Source organism: Varroa destructor, unplaced genomic scaffold, assembly GCF_002443255.2.
Source record: "Varroa destructor unplaced genomic scaffold, Vdes_3.0 BEIS01000005.1, whole genome shotgun sequence".
Classification (NCBI taxonomy): Eukaryota; Metazoa; Arthropoda; class Arachnida; order Mesostigmata; family Varroidae; genus Varroa; species Varroa destructor.
Genome location: NW_019211458.1, coordinates 16,973,463 through 16,993,068, shown reverse-complemented (window position 1 = coordinate 16,993,068; position 19,606 = coordinate 16,973,463). Strand labels below are relative to the sequence as shown.

General features: G+C 45.5%; 1 protein-coding gene across 22 annotated transcripts in view; it reads right to left on the bottom strand.

The window, feature by feature from the left end:
- Positions 1-19,606, bottom strand: part of LOC111251066 (uncharacterized) — a 126,314-nt gene that overhangs the window by 39,249 nt on the left and 67,459 nt on the right. For 2 of the 22 annotated variants that reach the window (XR_002673613.2, XR_015329522.1), the window contains one exon: positions 6,410-18,139. The exons of 18 other annotated variants lie outside the window; for them this stretch is intronic. The gene's annotated coding sequence lies outside the window, so the exon portion shown is untranslated. Of the gene's footprint in view, positions 1-6,175; positions 6,196-6,409; positions 18,140-19,606 lie in introns of those variants that run through there. 2 more of the 22 variants (XR_015329515.1, XR_015329519.1) reach the window with 2 other exon arrangements.

Below are 19,606 nucleotides of genomic sequence, written 5' to 3'. Positions count from 1 at the left end.
CACCAGCCTACCAGTCTGTGTCTTCTTGAGTGCAACTCGATTTCCCCTCGTAAATATAGCCAGGTGTGTTCTGTATTGTTTCGCTGATCCAAATACCTGGGCTTGCCGCCCACTACCAACGTCATGTAGCAATTTACCTATATAAAGTACGTATGATCGTATGTAGGCGGGGTCAGTCAGTCAGTCATCCAGCCGTCGACCAGGACAGAGCAGTTTGCCGGTTGCCCCCGCTATTCCTCACCTTTGTGCGTTGCTACTATTACATCTAATACGATTGCGACTGTTTCTAATATCGTAACTTCTGTCAAGCGTAATGATGGCGCCTTTGCTACTGGCTGCAACCACGGCTGCCTCTTCCTAAGGCATTGCTGTTCATTAAAATCGGTTCACCGACTGAAAGTTGAAGGATCGGTGGGATCGCCTCGTCCGTCGGCTTCCGGCTTGCCTCGCCTTCTCGGTTGCTCTAAACAGAAATTCGATCAGCGAACCCAGATGCAACGACACGCGACTCCGGTAGTTCACCAAGCTTCGGTCATCTCCATCACCACGTCCGAACGTGGCGTATCCGCCTCTCTCTTTTTAGGGACACAAAACCCTCTACAGAAACCCCTAAAACTTCCGTTCGCGAACAGTCAAACACATGTACAATCATAAGGAGCCGACTAACCGACGGACGGCCTGGACCGGTCTAGTCGGCTCCAGCGAAATGGGCGGACGCCGGGTTAGGTTGGGGTTGACCCGACCAACACCAGCGAAGCAGCGGGTTGCGTCAAATAAACGAATCCCATCTAACTCTCACCAGCTGACTACAGCAGAGCAACAAGCCGTGCAGAGAAGCTGCAGCTGTACAGCTGCAGCGCTTAGCATTGTTGCCTGCTGTGCCACCTACATTCAGTCCAGCCAGCAGTTACATGGCTGGAACCGAGCGGGCCGAGGCCAGCTGCGAAGCTGCCCGACAAAGCTAACGGCCCTGCTGCCTCCACTAGTATTGGGGCTCAGCCGAACATCCGAAATCCCGTTATTTTATCCAACTTGTTGGTCTACGCAGTCTCCGGTAGCGCTCCCGTCTACTCTCAGGCCATTCCCTTTCGTCCTAGTTTTCGTCTGTCGCGTTGGCCTTGCGCCTATCTAGCTCTCTTAGCTTCTGTCGTTGCAAGATCCGTACTACTAGAGACAGAACTAGAGCGATATACACAACCGGCCACGGCGCGGCCGCAACGATAATACTATCTATTTTAATGTTCTCATTTTGACTTCTAAGCATATACTATACGTTAAGCATATTGTGGATTTAGCATTACCGTTAGGCGCACTCCGGAAAACGGACTCAATACTTTTTACATAGGGTAAACCATCAACTAGATTGGCCTAGTTTTGCTGGCTCATAGCATCTATATTTAATGCAGTCTATCGTTTGTGGCCTTGATCTAAAGTTCAATTGCTCTATTTTATACAGAAGAAATGGTTCGGTCAACCCGCAAATGAGGATGTAAAACCGGTACCTCCGTAAAAAGCTCGATAATTCTAGTCGACCTACAGACGAAATGACCGTTATCCTTATAAAAGGCAAGATCGTGTCAGCTCATACACTTGAGGATAATTTAGCTTCGGTGCCATGTTGTTGGTATAGAACTTCTATTGCGTCCGGAAAAAGAAAAAATATTCCTGACAGCGATTGCTACAGGGTTAACCAATTATTTGCGTACGACGCTAAATGTGTGTGTATATGCTTCAAGAACGTAATTCTATGAAGTTGCGAGACCTCCTGAATACCTTAAAAACAAAGCTACCGTAAGGTTGCGTTTCTTTGGTGACACCTTAGATCTCCGTAAAAGACTGGATAAATTCCTTGAACGTCATGGATGCTTTGAATTGGTTTCCAAATACTGTGTACACTATCACACCAATAACTATAGACGTGCCTTCGTTCCCAAGCCTCGTGACCAATTCACGCAACCTGTTGTTCTTTGTCGTACTTTTGGCTGTCTACAATGGTAGTCTCGTGTCTGGAGTTGCTGCTTGGCATTGGTGGACCATGGAAGGCAAGTTCTCCGCTGTGGTCACGGGGTCGTGCGTGGTTGCCGCTCATCTCAACCACAGCAACTGCTTTTCGCTTGCCGAGTCAAAGTTACGTCGACTACTAGCTGAACTAGGGACAGCTTCGTCACCCCAGCACCCTTTTGCTCTGACCATGGAATGCCCCCTCCGCTCTCTCCTCTCTATCTTACTTACGTTTCGCTCTTCATCGTCAAGACTTATTTAGCGCAGCCTTTGTAACTCTTACACAGGAAGTGGTCTGCTCTGTCCCACTTCGCCCCATTTTCTCAGCCTCTCAGCCCATACCCATCGTTCGACTATGCTTTTGGGGGTAGGCGGCACACCGAAGAGCTCGGTGTTTGAGCAGCACTTAGCAATTGCGGCTCTCTGGGCAGCGTTTGTTGGCCGTCGGGCCGGCACCCGCTGCGTTGGGTGAGTACACATTGCCCCATAGATGGGCGTTGCCAGCCCCAGTTATAAAGGCACCTGGGGCTATTTGAAGAGCCGGCTAGACGTTAAGCGGCAACTACCGTTTAGCCCTCAACAGACGGAAGCAGGGGTTGGAAAGCTAGCTCAACAGCGACACAGTCGCGGCCGTAGCGTTCAGGGTCCATGGTCAGTGGTTTTAGGCATAGTAATCGCCAAGCCCATTGGTGCTCACTCATGTTTCTTTCTTTACATACATCTAACTCTTAGGTCGCCCCCTCTTCCCGTCCAGTACATTCATATGTTTTTTTCCGAACCTGCGCCAGCCTCGGCAGTGTACAGTATTAGACTGGGCAGACTGACCATTTAAAGGCATTTATGTACTTTCTTTATGAACGACGTTGAATGAAGGGAGGGCTTTTAGGATCAATTCTACGCAGAGAAAATGCGTGTGTGCGAAGAATATAGGGTGAGGAGTGCATGGAGGACGCCAACAAGTGCCGCCACCTATCACGTTGCTCCTACCAGCCATCAGACTGACTGCAAACGGCAAAAATGACAGGTGCGTTAGCCTTCTATCATTGCCATATACCGTAGTTATCCCCAAACGGGTCACAAAATGTACCTGTCTTCTTTACACCACTTGCTGACGATTTACATGAGAAATGTAACTTTATTTAATAGCACATACTACGCAGTTACGTACAGGTGAGCAATGTAATATAGTCGTCTCGTTGTCTTCATGGTCATGCGACTTCCGCCACGTAAGGGATCAACAAGGAGAGTTCAAACGAGAAGATCAACATTCGATTACTGGATACGTTCCATGCAGAGGTTTGAGTTTGCTTAGCATTACATCCATCTCAAATCCGGTTTTGCGTATGAGGTATAGGGGCAGGTACATTCATAGCTACTATTCCATGCAAATCTACACGTTATTTTCATTGGCAGCATAGACTATAAAAATTTTACACTAAGCTTAATCAACGGCCGATACCGGAATGTTTCTCCGACTCCCTTGGCTGTCTCGTTACGCCACTAACTAAGGGTTCAACACCTTACAGCTAGCGACCTTGTGCCAATCGTTACGATACTTGTCCTTCTTTTGTCCTTCTTTCACTGTGTAAAAGAGCTACATCCACTCTATCGCTGCATCTATAGTAATCGCCGTAGAAAGGTTCAGAGATCGTACACGCAGATCGGTAATGAATGAGCAGTTTAGAAAGTAGTTCCAGGCGTAAGCGGAGGCCAGAAAAGAGAATGCGCTTAGTGAACGAGACAAACAGACCCGATGCCCTCTTTTTTCCCATGAAGGTGAAATATGCTGCTGTTTTGAGACTTGTAGAGCCGATTGAGGTGATATTTGAGGGGTGACGGGGAAAAACCTCGAATCCAATGCGGTTGAGAAACAACTAATTTAGATGGGCACAGGCCCAACTGCTGTTAGCCAAAAAGATAGAAGGAGATGAAGGCGTACTCATTTGCATCTGAATGTGTGTGTGTGTTAGAGAGTAAGAGTGATCCAAAACTGCCGACTGATCTATGCTGAGCTTGGGAAGGGTAACCTGGGCTGAAGCCAAACCTGACGCTTTTACCAAGCCGTCCAAGTCTACAACCTCAACTCGAAGCTAGCATGGGCTGCAGTGGTAAATGCTGTGACCGTGGTGCCTTTCTGTTTTTCTCTTCCTAGCACTATGAACGTGTAGGTGCGGGTCGTATAGAGATTTCAACATTTTTACAACGCAAACCGACTCGCACCACCTGTTGGCGTACCCCTTTATGAGCCCATTCTGCTGCTGCTGCTGCTGCTTTTTCTAGGCCAAACGTAGTGTTTAACATATGACGTCACCTAGCGCTACTGATGCCTCCCCAATCTCCTGGCGTTTCGATTTTCAAAATTCTTCGTCTCATTAAAAGTGATCCAAAGCCACCTGCTGCTTGCTTCCAGTGAGGCCTGAAGGATGACTATGTATGGGCTTGTTCCTAGCTATGGTGGGCAATAAACCACAACTCGATACTAATGTTTTAGCCTGGAGGCGCATTCGCTAAAACTAACTTCCTAAGGTAGACTACCTGCTGCGCCGAATCCGCGCCACGATCTGGGATGAACAATAAGAGTGACGTTGCATACATTCGAGGTCGATACATTGCAAAAGACATATTCGTAATAGCGCGTATTTCTAGACTCTGCGACGCAAGCGGCGATTTGACGTGAGCTCCTGGATACCGCTTTTAGCTGAAAACATTCATGGAACACTGACAAACTTTACGTCTAAATATTAGCCACGCTACTGTATAAACAGCAATTACCAACTACCAGCAAAATGTTGACTTTCTAACAGACTGAACTTCGCGCTTTGCTTCTACTGAATCCTAACGATTTGAACGAAACAAAATAGGTGACTCGTACCCGCTCTCCGCCACGCAAACGGGCATCCCTGCCAAGCGGTATATTACAAGAATATACACTGCCAGAAGATAAATGTGGCTAACCTGTAATTAGATGCATCTAAATCCTGTGAGTAGAGAAACTTCTTGCTCAAGACCAAAAAAAAAATTTGGTTTATGTCGTTTAGCTGTTCATCTGCTGCCACGTTATGACTTGCGATTTATTCAATCATAGTAGCCGAAACAGGACAACAATCATATAGTAATAGGACTAACGGCAAGGCGAACCGTAAGCTGAAGCGCAACGCCGTAGGAAAACAGCTATAGCGCGTGGTTATTTGCATAGCCTGCTCTGCCTAGAGCTTGCGTGTGTTAGTAGCAATCTTTGCAATGGCACAAGCTATTATAAGTAACTGGGCCATACATGAGGGGAGGGAGGCGGCGCTCAGAGATACAGGACACGCTGAGCGGACGCTTACCTCTCGAAAGGAGTGGTTGTCAACGGCAGAGGCAACGGCGATGGCTTGGGCTGGAGCTGTCTGTTGAGCCAGACGCGTGGGTTCCTTTTCGCAATACGGACGAGGGGTTGCTAGTCGGCTCGCTAGTTGCTAGGAGCTGGTTAGATTGAGATTACTAACATTAGCAGGAAAGTGGGCTCGGACGCTTCTAACAAAAAACAGTTTTGAGCAGCTGTAAAATTTTGAACTTGCCGCGTCGGATCGAGAGGGAGGGACAAGGGATAGGACAAGGAAGAGAAGGGAAAGCGACGACCGTTGAAAACCGTCGGCATCTTTGGTCTGGCTAATGAGCCTGCAACAGGTCGAAAGGATAAGCCAACTCGACCGCAAGCGAGTCCAAAGAGGAATGGGGAGGGCTATTTCGGGGAGTTACGCTGACATAGCTCGCTGCTTGTCATCGTTGCGCAAAAAGCTATCCATCTTTTTAAGCCGCAACTTGTCACGCCAGCTCGAATACATACACTGCCACAGGTAAACGAATTGGAACGGGTAGCGGACAGCCGGTCCATGGCCGATAGATCGACTATACGAGGACAACAATCGTCCAGTGGAGATGATTCTTTAAGTAGACACAAGCAGCCACACAATCTATACATACAAACGGCGGTCACATATAGGTCAACTATGTTATTGAACTTATATTTGTAGAGAACACCTAGAAGTAACTAGAATACATGGGAGTTTTTGTTAAGTCCGTTTGCACTATTATGCCTTTTCTTTTAGCATTTCGGTGGATAGATGTATCTGCTTGCCAGCATTAATGAATCGACTGGTACGCCTTGAGATCGTCCAAATGAGATACTTACTCTTATTATTTATGGTAAGCCTGTAAAATAAAAAAAAAAAAATGCGAAATCACTACATCACTAAAATAACTGATACTAAAATACTTCAATGGTTTTAGATAGTTGAAGCAATTTTTTTTTTTGTCTGGTGAGGAACCTAATGCGTTTGCATGTATAATTTGGCTGTTTGGTAGTAAAAAGGTACTTGACTGGATATGTGTATATTTGGTGAAGCCCATAGATAATACACAATAGTTGCTTTTTTCCTAGGAGGAACTTGGCAGCAAGTGTTTATTGCACGTAATCGTTTTTGGTGTTTCAGCTCGTCAATAACTTTCATCATCGCTTCCTTAATACATTATGCAAGTTATCGTGGCTATTGTTCCTAGCAATATAAGAAATGTTTTTTAATCATACTTTTATCTTCTATACGCTACGTCATTACAAGAAGAATGGAACGAAGCGTCGTCGGACAATGGATGGTTCGTACATGCTGGGACGTTAGTGAGTTCTGTTCTTCTCTCCTGTGATCCTTCATGTTTTCCGCTCCTTCCTCTCTTATAATAGGCTAGTGAGCGATAGGATTTCTCTATACGACGGTGCAGCTTTCGTGTGCCGTCTTACAGGTCTATGGCTTCTGCTATGCTTGGCGGATTCTAACGACGACCCACCTCTCAAAACCCTAACTCGTACGTCGAACCCAGTTTAGCGAACCGACTAGCGCCGCCCAACTTAAGTGGCTCGACACTAGAACGATAAGCTTTATCTAAAATATTTGCTCGTCCTTTTACTTGGCGATTGGTAGTTCTACTCTTTTAGAGTTAGTTTTTTTTTGTATCCTTGGATTCGGTGCCTTCATTATAAGCCAGAACGGTAAGCCGAGCATCTGATGATATGTGCTTATCTCTCTCTCTCCCTCTGTCGCGCAATTTCCGACTATGGACGCAGCCATGTGGGGCAAACCGCACGCAGCAATGTGATGCGCTAAAAAACGTTAGAGCGCAGATATAGCAGTAACGAGCAAAAAGAGTGAGGATTATACGAAAACGCACGTTATAGATCTTATGTAATAGATTGTGTATATTTTCTTATAACAACTCTCAATATTTTTAAACCCTATACATTGTTAGAACGACTTAAGAAAAGGTGGTTGGTCAATGAGGAAAAACAATGACGAAGTAATACAAAAAGCATGACTATCTCCATACAAAAACCCTACAGGCAAAAATTTATGTCACATCATGGTACAATTAACGTAACGATGTCAATTTTGCATAAAAAGCCTAAACATTTATCTAGCTCGAATGTTTGATTTAAGAATATGGCAGCGAGTCGATCCCTTTGTGCACTCCATAGCTGGTAGGCTGTTTCTTGGGTGTTGCGTAATGTAGACGCACGGATGGTTGCTCCAATTGAGAAACAAATTTCATTCAATTCGATACATACACAGTAGGTGTGCGTGGATAGTCAAGAGTACAAGGGGGTATAGGGCTGTGACGAATGCTCTCTTCTTGTGAGCGCTTTACCGTAGGTATGGCGTAGGATGGAACGCGGCTCGAGGCAGGGATGTCTTTCTAGGCCAGTGCCTTCGTGCGAGCTCTCCTTTTCGCTGAGATTCGACAAGATACAGATTTTGCTGGTGATGACTGCGCTAAGCATTGGATGTTAGTCGATAAGCTTTGAGGGGGACTGCCTGCTTTGCCACGAAAACGTTCGAAATTCACGACACGTTCGCCTTGCCAAGCGCAAAGTGATATTAGGATTTGAGGGCAGAGTGAGATTTGTAGCGTGCTCTACGCGCAGCCACTTCAAGCGGTGACGACTTTGGCAACTTTGACAACAAGGCCAGTTGACCAGAGCAACTCACATAGATATTCGGTATTTATTTGACGGATTCTTTAAGAGTCTCTCCTCTACGCAGGTATTCGGGATAGACATTCATCTCGCTTGTTTATACGAGGCACCTGAGTAAAAACGAATTTTTTGATGCAACGTCTTGCTCGTAGTGGCTTAGGCGCCTCTGACGGACGAATTTATTCTATTCACTTCATTCCGCTGAAACCGGCCACAAGTCATTTTTTAAATACTTCCTCAAATTTAGCAGATATCTATGTCAGCAGATATGTTTCTAACAGTGACCGTAGATGGAGCGATAGATAATGGCATTTCGACATCGGTTCTAAATTTTGCATACACATTTCGAGATCATTCAAACGTACTTTTCCTGTTATTTTTGATGAATCTTTAACACTTTTAGTCTAGTTACTAGTCTAAGATTTCAGTTCTAACGTACAAATCCAGAAGCCGCACGATAAGCGGCGACGCCACAGAGGGCTGATTTTATAAGTTTGTCACCATAATAAACGTTTGTTTGGCCCCAAAAAATTTGTTAATATTTGATATTTTTTACTATTCTAAATATAAACATTCTGCTTTCGTTACAGTAAGCTTACGTCCTTTTTTTAGAGAAATAATCAAATTTTTTTAGTAACAAGAATAGCTAACGAACGCATGTCCGCTACAGCAAGCAGTCCTTCAAAATGTGCACAATCTATAATATCCTATCTACCGTAAACGACGAGCTGCGGCCTTCTTTATAGCACGAGTTAGTAGTAACTGTATCATTATTCGAGCAGTACAAAGTACTCGTACGATCAATGTTTATCGTCATCTGCAGTCCTCGCATTATCACACACTAAGCTACTGGCAAAACACAAACCAAGCCCACAACCCGGTTCAAACCGCTTTTAGTCGCCGGTTTAAGCCGCAGTCCTGGTCCTTCTGCTAGGTCTTTCTCTATATGATGAGCTAGATTAGCTCATAGCGAAGAGTCTATCAGCCACTAGTATTTTCTCTCACAGGAATGCTGCCATATTAGTACATGTACTTCGAAGAACTGTTTCAGCGTACGTCGGGCCGACCACGTTTAGGACGCCCTTGCTGGCTTACTTGTACCCTCGTTGATAATAGACTTGATCATTTCTAAAGGGCTCTACGGTCACCAGAGTAGCAGCGTCTTAAGCAGAGGAAAGCTCGCTCGCGCTCAAGTGCGTGTTTCTGTATGCCTACTGACTCAACCTACCAACCGCTTGTTTTGCGTAAAAATTTGTTGAGCTTTAAGTACAATGGTTGAGCTTGTTTTTGTGATGAGCAAAGCAGCGGCTAATGATGCTTCAATCTATTTCGTAACAAATCTTGCAAAGGCGAGATGTATAAGAAGTAAATGAAAAAATATAAAATAATTCGAAACGAAAATGTTTAATTGAACCCCGATTCGTAACTTATAATGTATGTTGTATAGTAAAATCAACGAATGCGTTATTTCCAGAATAGGATTCCTTCTAAGTTAAGCACATACGTAACAGCGTATTATGTAGGCCAGAAGCAAAATTATCTCGCCGGGAAAGAGGGGGGATCTTCACCCCACCCCATAGACGGCATTTTCGTGCCTGGTAATCGACAAGAGTAGCAGAAAGTAGAAACATTTTGGTCGACACGCGAAAAATGTCCAAAAACCATCTGGATGAAGCACCTGAACCTTGCGCGAGTCGCGTTTACTGGTTAGGCGCCCTGGCCATATCCCCAGCAGAATGTGTTGAGTCCTATGAAATCGTACTTGAAGAAAAAATGAAATAGACCGTTCAGAGATTGTTGTGGTTAATAGAGCGGTGGCAGACCCTAAAGGCTAAGGCGATATGGGCCGTAATGCTCATAGGCGTCGGACGGAGGCAAATTTTAGCGCCATTTAACTTTCGTCGGAAGATTATACATGAAATTACACGATTTTCCAAGTTTAGGCCTGATTCTTCACGTCGAGTTCGTGCGGCTATCGCTTTAGTGTCACTGCTAAGGGCGTTAAATGAAATTAGTATGTTACGGATACATATATATCGGTATATTCATCCACGTATCAAATATTTCTTTCAGCCCGGTTTTCTTTTAACCTTTCTATCCCACTGCAGTTGCTGACATCGCGACGAAAACGTAGGTGAATCGACAAACGGCCTTCGGAGTGGTCTCGCACTGGTTGTACTTCCTCTACGTTATACACAATAGACGTACTCTTTTATTTCTGCGGTCTGAAGAAGTGTCGGCTGATCTGTGTATTTGGCGTACGCCTCTATGCACCTACGTAATGAGAACTTTCGACAAAGCAACAGGTAAGCAGCACGAGTGCAAAAAGCGAAGGGCTCTTGGGAGGGCCTCCGTGTGACAGGCCTTCCGTTTTCCGACTGATTGCGTCGCGGGCTGCCAGTAGGCCACAGGAGAAAAATAACAGCAGCAGTGGAGCTTAGCTCAAGACTCGTAGCTTTGTCGCTTTTTCATGGTGTTACTCGAGACTGCCGTGGCTGGTGCTGCTTCCAGCCGCTACGACTGCCCCTTTTCAGCGCGAAGTGACCAAAGACTTCACTCTTTTATGTAAATAGACGCACTTCTTACCTGTCTTAAACCACGCTTGCTGTATTCTTTTATAAAAGAGCGCGAGGCGGATAGGTATTAGAGGTGTAGCGCGGTTTCTTTTGCCAGCTAGGGAAAATACCGAAAGAAAAAAGGCCTACATGAGTTCGCAGTTATGGCCGCTGTTTTTATTACTACGGCTTCTGGCTTTGCTAGCTTTGTGGTGATAATAATGTTTTAGTTAGGGCAGAAAGAATGAAAAAACTAGTGATGGAATTTAAGGAACTGGACATTACCTTGTTGAAAGTATAGACCTTTATTAATTGGCACTACTCTTTCAAAGCTTTTTGAAACATTTACAGGTACCTACAAATTGATTTTGGCCGTTAAATTTCGAACTATTGGCGCAAACCGCACTACTCGATGACTGCGTTAACATCTCTTTGTCAGTTGATATGCTGGCCCCGCATTTGACGCTGGTTTGCGGCCTTTGCAAGAACAAAATTAAAAATCATGTGCTGCCTAGATACATTTGCCGATATCCACATAGGCACTCATCCGACATATTAACATATCTTTTGTGGTTATTGTTGGCACTGGCGTGCCAGCTCTGTCTGCCATGCAGCCCTATGGATGAGTTTTCGATTCCTCATTCACTGGCAATTGTCGCCACATAAATACATGGGTATGAACAATCCTTTGGCATACATCCGCTTTCGTCGATCAGGGATCCTCACTAGTTACATCCCATCCATCACTTTCCCTTTGGCGATACTTCAATGAATGACCCAGTGCCATGTTGTGAACTTTAGGTGAATTAGAGCACGACAATTTCGGCCGCGACATGCACAAACTTCACGCAGCTTTATTATTTTTACTGCCAAACGCTGTTTAGAACGTTCTAGAATGCTATGTGGTTTTACCCATATCTCCCAAACGTAAGCTATACCCTCGCTTTTGTCGTATGCTTTTGTAGTGGCTTCATTTTACGTCTCTGTGTGTTGTTGCCACTTCGCCGCCCCACGTCCCTTTCCACTATGCGAAAGATCATATATAGGCGAGTCCAACCTCGTTGTCCCTCATATGCGGATTTATAGAGGGGCTTACTTGCAGGGAACGCTGTAGGGGCATGTAAGGAAAGCCAGTATTGTTCGACGTTACTGCTGTCCGACGATGCTGCCACCATCGGCAGCGTCAAGTAGTAACATGGTAACACAGGCATATGTGGGGTGCGGATGAAGAGAGAATGAGCGGGGCCTTTGGAAGGTTAGACGCTCGTTTAGATTACCGTGGCGTATATAGACTATTCGTTCTGTCGTAGCAGCAGAAGGCGCTAGCAATGGCCGCTTCAGCTTTTCTTCAGTGTACTTACGGGATTAGCTGCTTGGTGCTAACTTGGCAAAACCTATCGGGAATCCAGCATTAGCTGCGATCGGTTTCAGCCAGGAGGGCAAGACAAGACATGCGGAAGGTGGCTATTGAGAAAAGGGACGTTTTTAAACAATGCTACAGTGTTGACTGCATTCACCATCATTGTTGTGCATTCATTCGTCTGCTTTTTTCTGCTGCACCCATATGTGCGGCGGACCGTAGTAACGCCTAGAAGAATTTGTACATCTATTTAATGCTCGCTGCATTTGCCCATGGTCACGATGACTTGCCAGTTCTCTCGAATTTTCGTGAACGCGTGGCAGGGTTTAGGTCAGTTAGCCAGTCACGTTGATGCACGTGGTGGAAGTTTATACAAAACTTGACCTCGACCCAACTATTCATCTACCCACTCAATTGGATTTCATTCGAGGCAAGTTTGCCCACGGAAGAGCAGTCGCTAGAGTCACCCAAGGCGCACATATTACTGGGATCTACAACGAACTGGAAGGTTAATTTCTGCGCTAGATTAATCGCAACAGCGGGCGAGAATCAATTGTCAATCTTGATATGATCCTGCGAATTCAGTCCGCTATGACTAATACTCTATGCTTTACCAAAGACTCAACGGTACAGCAACGGCATCCTAGGTAATGCCATGTTAATGCTCAGGGAGGAGTTGATACACTAGCCGAGTGGCGGAGGAGGTACTGGCGGCGGCACTTCGATTCACAACAGATGCTACTATTACAGTAAGTAATGAGGCTTGTTTACGAAGATACCTGCGTTTCCCCCCCTGCCACCAGCGAGGGCTGCATCTTTCGTTACTACACAGAACATGTTAGAGGGTAGCCGATGAGTGGCGCTACTGGTGCTCCCTGTACTGATATCAGTTCTCTTGTCAACCGCAGTTACCACTAAACAGTTGTGCTTTATGTTGGCAGAACCATCAACCCACCATGTCGCCGACTATTGCCCATGAGTCTTAAGTAAGACAAAGCTAATGCCACAATATAATTCTGGCGTCGAAGATAGTCTACGAATGCCGTTCGGTAAGTGTTGTCGTGTGCAGAAAAGAGTAAGTTCTCTTACTGTTTCCCACAGATTAGAAGTTATTATGCCTGCTGCTTGACGTGCAAAGGCCCCACAATATTATTGCGATTCTCTACTCACAATCAGTTCTACGGATATACGTTGGTCAATCCTTTATTAGGACACAAGCTTTTTTATTCGTGTTTTTGATCGTATTCTTTTGTTGTGTGTTATTATTATTATTAATATTAGTAGCTACTTGTTATCCGTTAACGTGTGTATTGACTTTCAAACAACTTTAGCAATAATATTATGTATACTCTCATTAGAAGACGTTCCGGGAAGCTGAAGCTTGCAAACGTCATTACGACCAATAGTTCGGTCACGTAACCCATTCGAGCTACCGGTGCGACATTAATATCGCAATAAAGTTCTGACGACGCTCGGAAAGCGCTACTGACAGATTCGAAATTCATGTCCTACGGAACGGCGTAATGCCTAAATCTCGATTTCTATTGCTAGCTCAGCTGCCTGCACAAAGGCGTAGCAACGTCTACCGTTACTTCTATCTGTGGGTGAGACATTCCTTTTGCCTTTGTACTTGCCTGGCCTATGAAGCACAAACCTTCCTTAGCAGACAAAGATATACTGCGAAGTCAGACCCGTACTCAAATGAACGAGGTAGTCCAGCAGGTATTAGACAAGTGCCGAAACCAGTTTCTTGTCTATGTCTGAGTTCACTACTCGGCCTGCTTGTGGAGGTTGAAACTTGCGTGCGCTTTAGATCCCAGCGTTAGCATTGTGATGGACCCAGCCATATGAAACCGTCGGTTGTTTCAGGATATCATGATTCCTATCTCATTCATGGAGCCTATTGGCACCTGTTATGGGTCTCCCGCTTCGAAGACTACCCACAGAGCCCCGTCGTCGCTTTAGAAGATATATTCGTCGTAGAAACACGACATAAGCGGGCTGTGCTTTTGCATGTGGGGAAACATAACTGTGCTCCCATATGTTTTGAACCTTTTGAGTCTGTCTTTAACCTACTCAACCTGACCTGCTGCGCCTCAATTATTTCACACTTTATCTATTTTTATTTATCTGTTGTGTATGTATCGTATTGCGTCTACATTATCAGCACGTGAGAGAAAGGAAAAGATTTCCTTCCTAATCGCCTCACCATGGCAAAAATTGCATAGAATTGCGTATAGAATCACGTTTTTCTGTCGCAGGTAATCACAACAAGCGACACTGCTCTACAAGCAGCAGCGTTTACCGTGGTTAGTCGTGCTTTACTCCTGCTGAAGCAGTACAACAGAATAGATCTACGAAAGGGGGTCGAAAGCGTATGACGCGCTTGCGCCCAAACGCACAGCCACAGGGGCCAACCGTCGAATATAGCCGGATTCGACTTCGCCGCATCTTCCCCTGCACATCAAATTGATAACGAATCCAAAGGGAATTCACGATTAACAGCGCGAAGACGCCTGTTGCTCGCACTGATCTTGTCTATCTGATCTATGACCTATGCTACACATACTTACTCGTATCATATAGAAGCATTCGCATAGTCAGCGTTCGCCACCCGCCCGAGTCACCGCTTCCGTCGCCATCCCGCCATTTACAAGCAAATCCGATAAGATGCTGCAGCCGACGGCCGGCACGGATGTCTTCGACAGTCGTGTCTTACCTTTACGTCGTGCGCGGTACGTCCCAGTACAGGGGCTCAAACCTCCGCTTCCTACATAGTCGCCGCTACTTCAGGGGACACGAGGGCCGAGGTGAGCCGAATTGATAGCCGGATCGTTGTACAGCGTCGCCATCACTAGCAGCTTTACAGACTACTTGATTTAGTTTTCAGCCAGGAAAGAGCCGGTGGATTAATTTCGAATTTCATGAGGAGCAGGGAGTCTATAAGAAGACGGAGGAGGAAAAAGAAAATATCGGAGCGAGAAAGACTTAGCGGGAGGGTCAAAGGCGCAGCCGGGGCGCCGATTCCACGAGGGCGCGACGTAACCTTAGCGGTTGCGCTTTGACAGCGTATCGTCATGACAAAGGCGACGACGGTAGAACAAGCGAAACTAGGATATTTTCGTAGGCACATTGGCACATCGTGCCTATGTTGCTGATCGGAGTGACGGTTAGTTGATGGCGAATTCTTGTTGCAGCTTAGAGGTTGAAAAACTCATGAGAGAACGAAAAGCAATCGAGAGAACCCACCGCTTGGTGGCCAGACGGTCCGTCGGTCGACTAAAGCCTGCTACTGTATAGAAGACTTCATTGTAGGCTTTACTGGATGGCGGCGTTACACTCAATTTAATTCTCTTTTCTGGCTCAGCTGTGCCGCTGTCATTGATTATTCCCAACCCACTAGACCCGCGCAAAGCAGAAGCAGCCCAGTTCTTGTCACACTCCGACTAAATCGCTAAATCAATCCACATCAAGTACTAAGATAGATTGGATACCTTTTTAGCTATGTCGAGCACCTAAAGGTCGGAGTCACTCGCGTGCATATTTGAAGCGACGACGACGACGACATAAAAAAGGAGATTTTCCCCTTAGACTTTTCGCTGCCGTTGCTATTGGTGTCGTCGTCATCTTCATAATCTGCTTCTGACGTATGGGAATAGGCAGTGGTTGTCCCCATCAGATCCTTCGTATCAGATCATTTAACTGGATACACGATGTCTTTGCTACCGTTTTATGCCTTCAGATCATTTCCAGTTGCCAATCATACCATGTTGACCTGGCTGATTTAGGATACAGGATAAGACCTTGGTTCCGGGTAGTCCGTCTATATCATCACTCTATAGCCATTCATATGGGAAAAGAAACTTGCAACAGGTGGCCAGTTGGGTAAAATATCCTACAGAGAGCATATAGCTTTGATATGGTATTTTGCTGGATCAATCAATGCTGGTTACAAAAACGTTCAATATACAATGGTTTTCAAATAAATCCGTCCCCTGCATATGACCATATTAAAACTTTGGCGAAATTTAAACCAGTATTACATATAAGGCGAATACAACAGAGATCACATTCGATTAATTGTCGCGTCTACAATAGCTCATTAATTTTTGAGTTTTTAAGTTTGTTCATTTTTCTCCTACTAGAGCATGTTTAGCTTTGCATATACGCCCTGGCACCTTCATATTGTTGGACGCCACTTGTTCGGATAAAATCAAAGATTTACGATAGTGCCAATACAATCGTTGCTCTTTTTTATTGTCAGTTGGGCTTGTTGTTACTGCATCTTCAATTGAGTTGTCCTGGGCTGCTATCCCATTTAATCCTCTCTATTAATAGGCCCGAACTTCCTTATTCGACTTTGTAAACACCTTTTTGAAGCCAATCCTGCCCAGCTTGCGTACCTTTTTTCCTCGTGTGAGTCACACCAAGCAGATTCTCTTAATTGACCGACTGACTGAATCAGGACAACGTCTAGAAATGTGAGTTATTAAACTTGGTTTCGGCTCATCGTAAGAGATAGCGCACGATTCTTCGCGATGTCAAGCATTGGGGTAATGTCAACTGAACAAAACGGTTTTATGGCAATCGTCACTGACAGTGCGCGCTAGCCGCTCTGGTGGTTGTCTTAGAGCTGTTTCGTTGTTGAAGGACAGTTGGACCCCCTCGAGCTTAGCTCGCGAGGCAACGAGCAAGCAATGCAGCAGGCTATAGGTCCGGTTGTTAGAAAAGGGATTTCGGTAAGGAAACTTGAACTAAGCGCCCGCGTTCGCCCAGAGAGAATCGAGACTCACTCCGTCCGCCGAATCCTCCTTTCTCGTTCTCTCCATCCCCCTCGCATTCGTCGTAATGTTTTATTCATTGTGGGATAATCTAGGCTGGCAGAGGGCACCCCGCCGCCGCGCGCCGCAGCTGGTTCCCCTCGTTATCGCTTACTGCAGGACTCTTCTAGCAACGGGAGTATGCGACGGTGACAGACAGTAGAAATCGGGCCAAACTCAGTTGCCGCTGGGCCCGCTGGCTGGCTCCTGCAATAGCAGCGAGGACTGTGACGGCAACCAACAACTGAATGTTCCCAATGAAACCAGCAGCGACTATCCTGTGGTTACGGTGAGCACAGCGACCGCGTTAGACTACTGAAGCTAAGGCTAAAGTTGCTGCAGGACGCGGTCGTCTTTCGTTGCTGCAGAAGCTCTCGGCGGCAGCCATGCAGGCGACCATGCCGGCTATGAGCTTTGAGAAGAAGTCACCAGTTCTCTCGCACCCCACTTACTTTTGCCTTCTTTCTTTTTTCTGCGAAAAGGGAACGAGGTATTTGATATTGTTATAATCATTGCAATAGCGTTATTATTGCTATCATCGTTATTATTGTTATTATCAAATTATTGCCGTCATTAACGTTATGCGGTGGATCAGCCAATACGTATCTCGTAAAAGTGCATAGTCCCATTTGTGCGTCTACGCTCAACGATATATAATGCATCATTGAAAAGCTTACAGAACTAGTTATCACCATTTCTATAACCTGTCTACAGCCTCCATACAAAGATAAATTTTGCCATTCACTTGTGACACCTAAAGGAAAAAAGCATATTTCTGCTTATCCTCAAATATCTCATACAGGCATCCCAGAAGTACACAAGCTTCACAGCGTAATGACAGAGGAATAATGATGACGAAGGAAAAGACCCCTTTAAAAGAAAGCGGTTAAAGCTTTTCCCCAAGGTTTTCTTTTGTGTCGTCTTATGCCAGAAAAAGGTGCATCGCGCAACAAGCATAGCCGTTGCTCGCCACCCTTTCATCTTCTCGCTGTTTTCCATTCGTCCAACAAGGTGCGCGCACAGACACATAAGCACACAGAGTATTGCGGAAAAAAGCTCGTTTCGTTCCAGTTTCAGCGTCGCAAACCCATGGCCTTCTACGAGATTCCCTTACGGTTTCATCGGCCTAGTCGGCGCTGCCACCATGGCCGGACATTACCAAAGCCACGCAGAGCACAGCGGGCGGCTGCAAAGCTGCTGCTACCATCGGTAGCCAGCGTGACTTTACTTGCTTCTAGCCAGTTTGGTCTTGCTGGTACTTGGCCTTAAAGGCAATCGTCAACGACAAAGAAGTTGACAGGCTCGTGACCACGTCTTATCGCTCGTTGTCCTCTTCTCGCCCGCTTCCAATCCACTAAGGGGGGCATACCAAACAGAAGGGGTGACAGAGTCCAGCCTGAAAGAGGAGGTTGCCAAATATTTATTATTATTTTCTAAGCAGCATTTCCGCATGATCTGCCAGTCAGTGTATGTTTTGGGAAGCACTATTTTTAGTTGAGTGTTGGACGGGTGTGTGGTAGACAAGAAAGGGGTAAACAGTTATATGAGGAGTCTGTGTACGCGCTTCTAGGGGGTGATGGCAATGGACAAGAAAGCGCTCATAGCGTTGGCCTACCGTAAACGCGCATTTGCGGTAGCTGAGGACATTTTAGCTCGACTAGTACGATTTGGTTTAGCTGGCCCACGATCATAATATCATAATGCAATGTTTAGCCGAAACATACGACGTAAGATTGCGGAATGCTATAAATAAAAAAAAAAAATTGATAATATTCTGTGGATGAGCATGTGCGAATGTTACAGCGTCACTGAAAGAAAAGGGTGATGCTTTCTGAATGAACAGCACCAACTTGTCATTCCCATCACTCCTACCATATTTGGCCAATGTATACTTACTAGTTCACCTAAATAAATGGCTTTCACCGAATACTAACAATTACGTGTTTATGTAGAGGTTCGTACGCTTATCTTGCCCAGTAGTTTACCAGATGTGAACCACACACTGTGCACATTATGGGTTTGCATGTACATGTGTGAGTAAGCAAGTCAATTAGCTACTACAAAAACAAACGGTCAAATATAATTGAAATGTGAGGCGGAGAATAACCAATGAATCGAAGCAGTGCACAGGATATCTACACTGGCAAATGTACGTCGATCAAGAAAAACTTCGTAGCTTTTAAAGTTCCTGAAAAACGTAACTGTTAATAGATCCGTCACCGCGCGGTTTCGACTGCGGAAACGAAGATCGCACTGGACTAAATAATGTTTCTTTATGCGGATTTATGTACAAAACTCCTTCTTAGAAGCTAAGGAGTCTCTTTCTGATGAAAAAAAGCTCCTCTATCATTTTGGCAAAGTGTATTGAATTTCATGTTAAAGGATTTTAATGATATTGTTCAATGATGATGGTTCTCAGTATTGGCGCTTCCCCGCGTGAAAGCGTTCAATTTGACCGAAAAAAACCCGTGTCTCACAAAGTGAATATTACTTATGGTCCAAGTAGTGTACAAATGGCAATTATTAAGCTACATGACGATCTGTTATGAATTAACGTACACTGAAGTCGCTAATCACTTCCCCATCTAAGATCCTTAGAGCTAGACCTACGTGCTTTAACATTGCCTGCATCATCCGTGCATTTACACGTGTAGCGTCTCCGTTGTGTCTTTCTCTACTTTGCGCTTGCATGTAGACGCTGCCGTTCGCGTCGGTCCCGCTTGCCACAGTCCATTGTCTATATTCTGGGTATGATTTGCCGTTGGCTAATTGATCAGTATCCATCACCGCCGTTACTATCAACAAAGCACCCGAGACACCCGAGCCTCGACGGACCACTCAGTCCCATTTCTTTCTCAGGGTC